This window comes from Leuciscus leuciscus (assembly GCF_965113295.1).
Source record: "Leuciscus leuciscus genome assembly, chromosome: 16".
NCBI lineage: Eukaryota > Metazoa > Chordata > Actinopteri > Cypriniformes > Leuciscidae > Leuciscus > Leuciscus leuciscus.
Genome location: NC_138740.1, coordinates 2,796,413 through 2,804,933, shown reverse-complemented (window position 1 = coordinate 2,804,933; position 8,521 = coordinate 2,796,413).

The window sequence follows — 8,521 nt, the reverse complement described above, 5'->3', positions numbered from 1 at the left end:
GGACAAACCTGGAGTCATTCAGCCATTATGGGCTTATAACTGTTCTAAGGGCAAAGTCCAGTCAACACAAGGCCAAGCTTGTTAATCGCTTAGTGAATTTCTAACATCAGCCTGTTTTCCATCTAGTGTGTGAAGACTAGCAACAAATGAACACAAAACACTCTTTTATATAGCCTTTTCACACACACCACCAAATAAATAAACAATGTTGTGCTTAGTGTAGTTCATGCTTATGTGAGTCAATATGATGAAAGACACAGAAAAGCATTCAGGGAATAAACAAAGCAAAAACTTGCCAAATTGAACAGAAGTTATAAATGTTTGAATTTTACTATGGAAATTATGGACATATATAATTTCTGACATATCTCTCGGATCACATTAATGCTACTAACTGTTCCACACTGATGACTTGCTGAGTAAGTGTGTAATAAGCAGGATTCATAAACTCCACCCTGATCGCCCTCTCGGCTCGGGATCTGATTTGTGGTGGTATTGCATCACTGCATCAACAGATAAGAGTCATAAAATATACAAGAAAAGAATCTAAGATTTGTGTGCTGTTGTACACACACTATAAAGTGATCCATCGTCCTCACCGAGGCCATTGTGTGGCCCGTGTCAAGAGTTGTGTTTGTTTTCTGGCATTTGTGTTGTGTTCACTGGCCCGTTCTTCGGTTTGTTTGGCCAGGATTAGCTTGAGGCATCTTGTTAGAGCAATCCCCAATGCTAACTGAAGAGTTAAGGGAAAAACAAACATCACGTCTCATTTTAAGTTAAGCTTTACTAACATAGTTGGCTCACTGACCCGTCAGTGCACATTGCACAGGGAATCATGTCTAAAGCCACTCTTATATTGCATAAAACAAACTGATTGGTTTTCACTTGGATTTTTCTACTTCAAACCGGACCCAGCTTAATGCCGGAAGCTTGTTTCCGCCACAGAGTGAAAAATAAAAAAGGTAATTGCGACTTTTTAATCTCACAATTCTGACTTTTTTTCTCAGAATTATGTGATATAAAGTCGCAATTGCAGGTTATAAAGTCAGAATTGCATGATATAAAGTCTTTGATGAATTATGAGATATAAACTCGCAATTGCGAGAAATATAGGCTACTTGAAATTCTGACATTTTTTCTCAGAATTGCATGTTTATATTTCGCAATTCTGACTTTATAATACACAACTGGGAGATATAAAGTCAGAATTGCATGATATACAGTCGCAATTGCGTGTTATAAAGTCAGAATTGTGAGATATAAACTATTCTTTTTTTCCCTTAGAATTGGACTTTATATCTCACAATTGCGAGTTTATATCTCACAATTCTGAGAAAAGATGTCATAATTGCAATTATGTGTTATAAAGTCGCAATTGCGAGAAAAAAAAGGGTCAAAATTCTGACTTTATAAGACGCAATTGTGACTTTATAACACGCAATTGCGACTTTATTTCACGCAATTCTGACTTTATAACACGCAATTGCGACTTTATTTCATGCAATTCTGACTTTATATCTCGCAATTCTGACTTTATTTCACGCAATTCTGACTTTATAACACGCAATTGCGACATTATTTCACGCAATTCTGACTTTATATCTCGCAATTCTGACTTTATATCTCGCAATTCTGACTTTATATCTCGCAATTCTGACTTTATATCTCGCAATTCTGACTTTATTTCACGCAATTCTGACTTTATTTCACACAATTCTGACTTTATATCACACAATTCTGACTTTGTAAACTCGTAATTGTGAGATAAAAAGTCGCAATTATCTTTTAAAATGTTTTATTCTGTGGCAGAAACAAGCTTCAATACAATGCTGATGAGTCTGGCAATGTGAAACTAATACATTTCAGGTCCAATATGAGCCAAATATAGTCTAAACTGAAAAGGTTTCTTACTTCTTCTTACAAAATGTTTATTTGTGCAGTTTGCTGCTTTAAACACTGGCCTTCTCCTGGAAATCCCCAGGGAATAAGAGACTGCTGCTGTAAAGAAGTAACCAGTATTTTCCCTTTATAATGACTTCCAGGCGATGCGTACGCTGTTCCTCCAGACACTTCTCCTCGAAGCTCACAAATGTCCTGAGTTCAACTTTTACGTCAATTCAGATACGCCATTATGCCAATAATAATTTGTGCTTATTACATCTGAGAATACAACTTCAGTTTGTGCTGTCCCACACAGAGAGGATCAGATGTTCTGCTCTGTTTTGAAACAGTTGAAAAGTTTCTTGTTTATAGCATGCTAAGACTGGATAGATCTGTTATGCAGGTCAAGAGGTATACAGCACATGGATACTGGGCTTAAAAGAGTATGTTTATATCAGAATAAGTGCATTAGGGGTGTGTATGTGACTCTGAAGAGTTGCATGTCTGCACACTGACTCCTGATGACTTCAACACATGCAGGACGCCTCCAGAGCTCACAGCAACACTGTGCTAACTCAGTAGTTAAGGGGAAAGCAAGCATCAGGTCTCGTTTTAAGTTGAGCTTTTACATAAACAGTTTGTTCACTGACCATTCAATGCATATTGCACGGGGAATCAGCTCTAAAGCAACTCTTATATTGCATAAAACTGACTGGTTTTCATGTGGCCTGAGAGATCTGAGTTACGAGTCAGAATAGATTTACTGTAAAAGACTTTATTTATTTTTTAAATTATGCATGTTCATTTATTATTGTGAAAATTTGATTTATTTGTGCGTATTTAGGATGCATCTAATGCAATTAGGAGTCTGGCATTTCTTCCACAAAAAACTAAATTCATTACTTGAGATCGTGGAAATTATGATTTTTTAAAATGTAGTTAAGTCAGGATCCAATCTTTACTTTGATTAATAATGTATTTAGAAACCTGGCCTGTACTCGTCATGTAATAACAAAGCATAATGTAATAAGTATTATATTATTAATGTAATAAAATGTAATAATTTTCTTAAAAGGTAATAAAATAATGAGCTCATATGTGATTAACTTTTTTTCAATGTAATACTTTTTCATGTAATTTAATAGGTTATAAGACCGATGTATTACTTTATGAACACACTGTAGCTACTTATAATGTAATCACAGTTCATAAGGTTATATCAGCGCATAATGTATCAGTCAAACAATATAATAATTATCTTTCAATATAACAAATTTGAGCACAAAATGTAATTCGGCTGCATCGTGAAAGTAACATTTGTGATTATGATGTGCACCATTTTGAATCGCTTTGAATCGCAGAAACACATTTTAAGTTTTATACACTAAATAAACAAATATTAAAGATTCTGCTATCTAATTTTTTTTAAGGGAGATATAGTCATTTAAAAGGTTGTTTAAAAACTTGCTTATATTCTACAAAAATGTATAATTTATTTATATAATTTTTGTGATATAAATCTCTATAGAGTCGCTTTTCATTTTATAGTTAACTAATAAACTAAATACATTATTGGCTAATTTTCCTGAGCTAAACGTCACGCTATGACAAGTTCTTCACTATGTTTTTTGTTCAGGTTTTTGTTTGTTTGTGATACTTTACTTGATATTTATACACAGTTTGTCATTTTGTCACAGTATGTATACTTTTTATGTAGTCAAACTGAACAAAACTTTTAACTAAAGCCTACAAGTGTATTTGGCTCATGTATTTAACCCATTTAATCCCACTGGTCACAATTGTGACCACAATTTTTCTTTGCATATTTTAGTGTGAAATTAAAAATAACTCATATTATGAAGTACATATTCATATATAATGAAAATGTAAGATGTCTATAAGAGTTTATGGCAGGTCTAACATGATTAGTTTGTTTGGTTATGTGACCACACACATTTATTTCTTGGTACTGTCGTCTTAACGAAAGGATGACATAAAAGCTCAGAAAGGACAGGTAAGAATACGAAGTTCCTTTTTGAATAGCTTATACATTTTTTGCACATATCATCATGAAAGGGTTACCTATACATACACATTGAAATTAAATTAATACATGCTTTATTCTGTTGTGAAACTGCAGATAAATGAAGACGGTTACAATAGTGACCGGTGGTAGAACACAGGGAGTCTATGTTCCCCATATGTAATTCTGTGTTATTTTTATGAACTCTCTTTCAGACTGACTTTAAGTCAAGTTTTGGATTTACTTAATAATAATAATAATAATTAATAATTTGTTACATTTATAAAGCACTTGGGTACTTAAAGCGCTTCACATATGGAAGGGGGAATCTCCTCAACCACCACCAATGTGCAGCATCCACTTGGATGATGCGACGGCAGCCATATTGGACCAGAACGCCCACCACACACCAGCTTACTGGTGGAGAGGAGACAGTGATGAAGCCAATCAGTATATGGGGATGATTAGAAGGCCATGATGGACAGAGGCCAAGGGGCAAATTTGGCCAAGATGCCGTGGTTAAACCCCTACTGTTTTTCGAAGGACATTCTGGGATTTTTAATGACCCCAGAGTGACTCTCTGAGCACTGTTATTCTCACCCGAAGGACGGTCCTCTTTGCCAGTAGTGTCCCCGATCACTACACTGGGGTGTTAGGGCCCACACAGACCACAGGGTGAGCACCCCCTGCTGGCCTCACTAACACCTCTTCCAGCACCAACTCCTGGTTTTCTCAGGAGGCCTCCCATCCAGGTACTAACCAGCCTCAGCCCTGCTTAGCTTCAGTGGGAGACCACTCTTGGACTACAGGGTGATATGGCTGCTGGAGCTGGATATGCTCTGTCTTCCAGAGACTGGGTTAGGTCATGGGCCCAGTGTAGTGATGGGTTTGGCTGAACAAGCTGGTGTTCCAGGTGGATGCAACTTCAAGCATGACATGCCTGGACTCTACACAGTGCTGTGATCAACAGTTGGCTGTTCCACAGAGATGTCATGAATTGTGACTATGATCTCCTTGGATTTCAGCAAGTAGTTGCCCAAAGTCTCCTGAAAATATTTGGTACTGCACCAAAAGGACAAGGGAGGCCATCCTCAATGTCAGCTGCTGTGACTGATATACCCAGGTTTGATGGTGTTGCCCACTGGCTGATAAACACAGGTAGGCAGGACACAGTTGTGATTTAAAAAAATATATATAATTCCACTGTTATTTCTTTAGGAAGGTGATATATAATGAGTTCCACACCAGCACACAGTTGTGACTGTTGATTGATCATTTTTGTGATGCTTTCCTGTTATTCATGAATTGTTACATGTTCCTTGGCATTGTTACATGTTTCCTACCATAGGCTAATTTTTAATCATTTGTTTATTTTAATTTGTTTATTTTAATTAATTTATTTTATTTCTGTATGTTTTTTTCTTTTCATTTTGTAATTTTAAGTATTTTGCATCATTTATAATGATTGCATTCTAAGCAATTTCCTATAATTTATTATTTCATCATAATTTAATTAAAATATTTGTGCCATGTTGCTGCATAGGATTGCTATTTTGTCATTTTTTAAACTGGGCCAGACAATGTTTAACTATTTGTTAATCGAATAAATCACTTCAAAATTTAATTCTGTCTTCAAACTAATTTCTGGAGATTTTTTATTTATTATATACCCCATAGACTTAGACTCCCTGTGTTCTACCACCGGTCACAATTGTGACCAGAGATAAAACTCTTATTTTCATGGACTTTTCAAATATTTTTTTACATTATTGACATTGATTGTTTAATATACTTGCAAATACCACACAAACTCATAAATTTCATCTCTGGGAAAAATTTGGGATTAAATGGGTTAAGTACCGTACAGTAATAATAGTAAAATAAACATAAATAATAATATACCCTAAAATAATAATAGTAATAATTGCATGAATATTTAATTTTGGTGCATTCATGGGTAGTTTAAGACTGGATTTAGATTTTTAAAATACACTGTAAATTATGTTTAATAAACAATAATAATAAGCTATTATGATAATATGGTGAGATTTTTTTTGTTGAGAAAATGAACATTTTATTGACTTATGACATGATGTGCAGTTATGATGGTACGAGTTGCTACATGGCCTGCGATCTGTGGCAGACTGAAGGAAACAAAGACACGAGATCTTTATCATCATGTTGTCTGTTCAACAGTGCGTGACCTTACGACCCTGTGCTTGTGCACGACTAACAAGCCGTAAACCCTGGAGAATCACATCCATCTGGAAGCATTCGTACATCTGGAAAAACTTTCCTCTGGACAAATGAATGCATAGACGAGATGGTGATAGTCCAGCAGAACGAGGCTCTCACAGAAACTGCATGCTAATAATTGTCATATACGTCATCTTATGTGTGTGTGATGTCTGTGATTGTATTATGATATGTCTATAATTTAACATGTTATGTGTTGTCTGTGTTATGTGCACATCTACAGTGGAAACAAATGTCCTCTCGAAGACAAATACTATATCTTCTACTGTCCCGCATTGTGATGAACCAATCCCAACATTTTGATAAGCATTTTAAATCATTTTAAGGCTGAAGTGTGTAATCTTTCAATGTTCTAAATTCAGAGACAACTATAAATCAGATGCATTATGTACTATGAAAAGCACATAACAAATTTGAATTGCAATAATCACCTTTTGTTGTTCAGTAATTACAATGGCCTAATCATTTTATATCTGCAACCGTGCCATTTTAATTCACCTATTAAAAAGATTCTAGTATTAGTTTTGGATTCTATGACTTTTCATGTTATGAAAAAAAAAAAAAAAAAAAAAGGATGAACAATATCCAATAAAAAACTGAGATGTATAAAAACAATGATTATAATAAGAATGCATCTGAATCTTGCATAGAAACCATAAAACAGTGGCTGCCTTCAATAGGTTTACATTACATTTTTACCCTTATAATGCTTCTAAAGAAGTTTTTATTACTAATTATAATTCTACATAAAGCCTGTTACTGAATAATGGAATATTTTTCAATGTAAGCACATTTCAGTGTGATATTGTGTGTTTGGCTCCGGTCAGGGTAAATCAGTTTGTAGTCGCTGAAGATGCACATTTTCCTTGTGAGCCAATCAAACATAATATTGCTGTATATGTCAAAGCGTAACTCTTATATGCGCTCTGTTTCCTGTCTAGACTTTTATTTTGAAGGTTGTGTTCCCGTTTCCTGTTCCAGATTTGTAGGCCTTTTGTAGTTTTCTTGTTGATTTCTGCTTGATCGTCTCCCATCTTCAACCTGTTAGCCATTAGTCAGCTGAGACACCATATTGAAGTTGACTCGGATGAAAACGAGGCTGTGAGAGATATGAGATCATGATTTTTTTCACAACTCGCAACTTTCAAAACGGTTTTATGGAGTTTTTGTCTGAAAGTTTGTTTTTTTTTATCTCAGAAAGATGTTTTGTCAGATGAACAATATGTTGTTTAACAACAGTTCAATCCACTGAATGCACTGTACCGACTTCTATCCCTCACAGCCTCGTCTTCATTCCTGTCAGAAATTAAATATGGTGCTATATGATTAAGGCCCATTAAAAAATAGTTTTGGATTGATCTATTTTTGATAGTTTACACCAAAGAAAATGCTGTTCAGATTAATTTCTAATGATATCAGCAAACAATAACTGACCATCACAACTCTCACAGCAATTCAGTGATGTCAAGGCTATGATGTGATTGGTTATCGAGGCACACATGATTTACAAATCGCTGATATTCACAGGAAAGAGGCATGGTTAAATCCAAATACATTTTGTATGCTGAATAAAGTTAAAGAGGTACATTTTAAAATACAACTTTGGTCTGATTGTTAGTTCTTTTCTTTTTGCCCCAAGGATTATAAATTATCTCTAAAAGATGTTCTTTCACTCACAGAAGCAAAATGTTTGAATATGTGGTGAACTTCTACATCGTGCATGGTAAATATTACACCCATAAACAAAAATGAGCAAAATTCACACCTAAATGTAATTTATTCTTAATCAAGATGGAATCGCTAAAGAAGTCGTTAAATTAAAAATAAAAAGAATGAAATTTTGTTAAACTTTATGGAGAAATTCTTTATATTGTAATGTCCCCACTATGTTTACTAAATTCTATGAATCTTGAATGTCTCAATAGGAAAAAGGAGGAAATATTTAGCTTTTTTTCTTTTTTTTTTTTACTTGTTAATTTGTTTAAAGATGTGATATTTGTCTTGTGAAGCATTGTTGTTGTATGCTGGTATGCTGGAATCAATGTTTTTGAGTCATTTGTTTCAATAAAAAAAAAATACAATGGTAGAGCCAAGGACTGACAAAAGCCGACAGAGTCAGTTGCATAAATAAAACTTACACTGGTCAAGTATGACAAAGAAAAAGACTGATTATGTTTATGCAACATAATATATAATAGGTTTCACGGGTCCATTTTTATTTAATGCTGACTTTCATGGATGGACATAGTGTTGTCTGAATTCAGCATGACATCTAGTGGTCATGTGAAGTAATGTTATGAGAAAAGAAAAGTAAGAATATAAACCTGACCTCGGTATTCATACACAACAAGTTCAGATGAT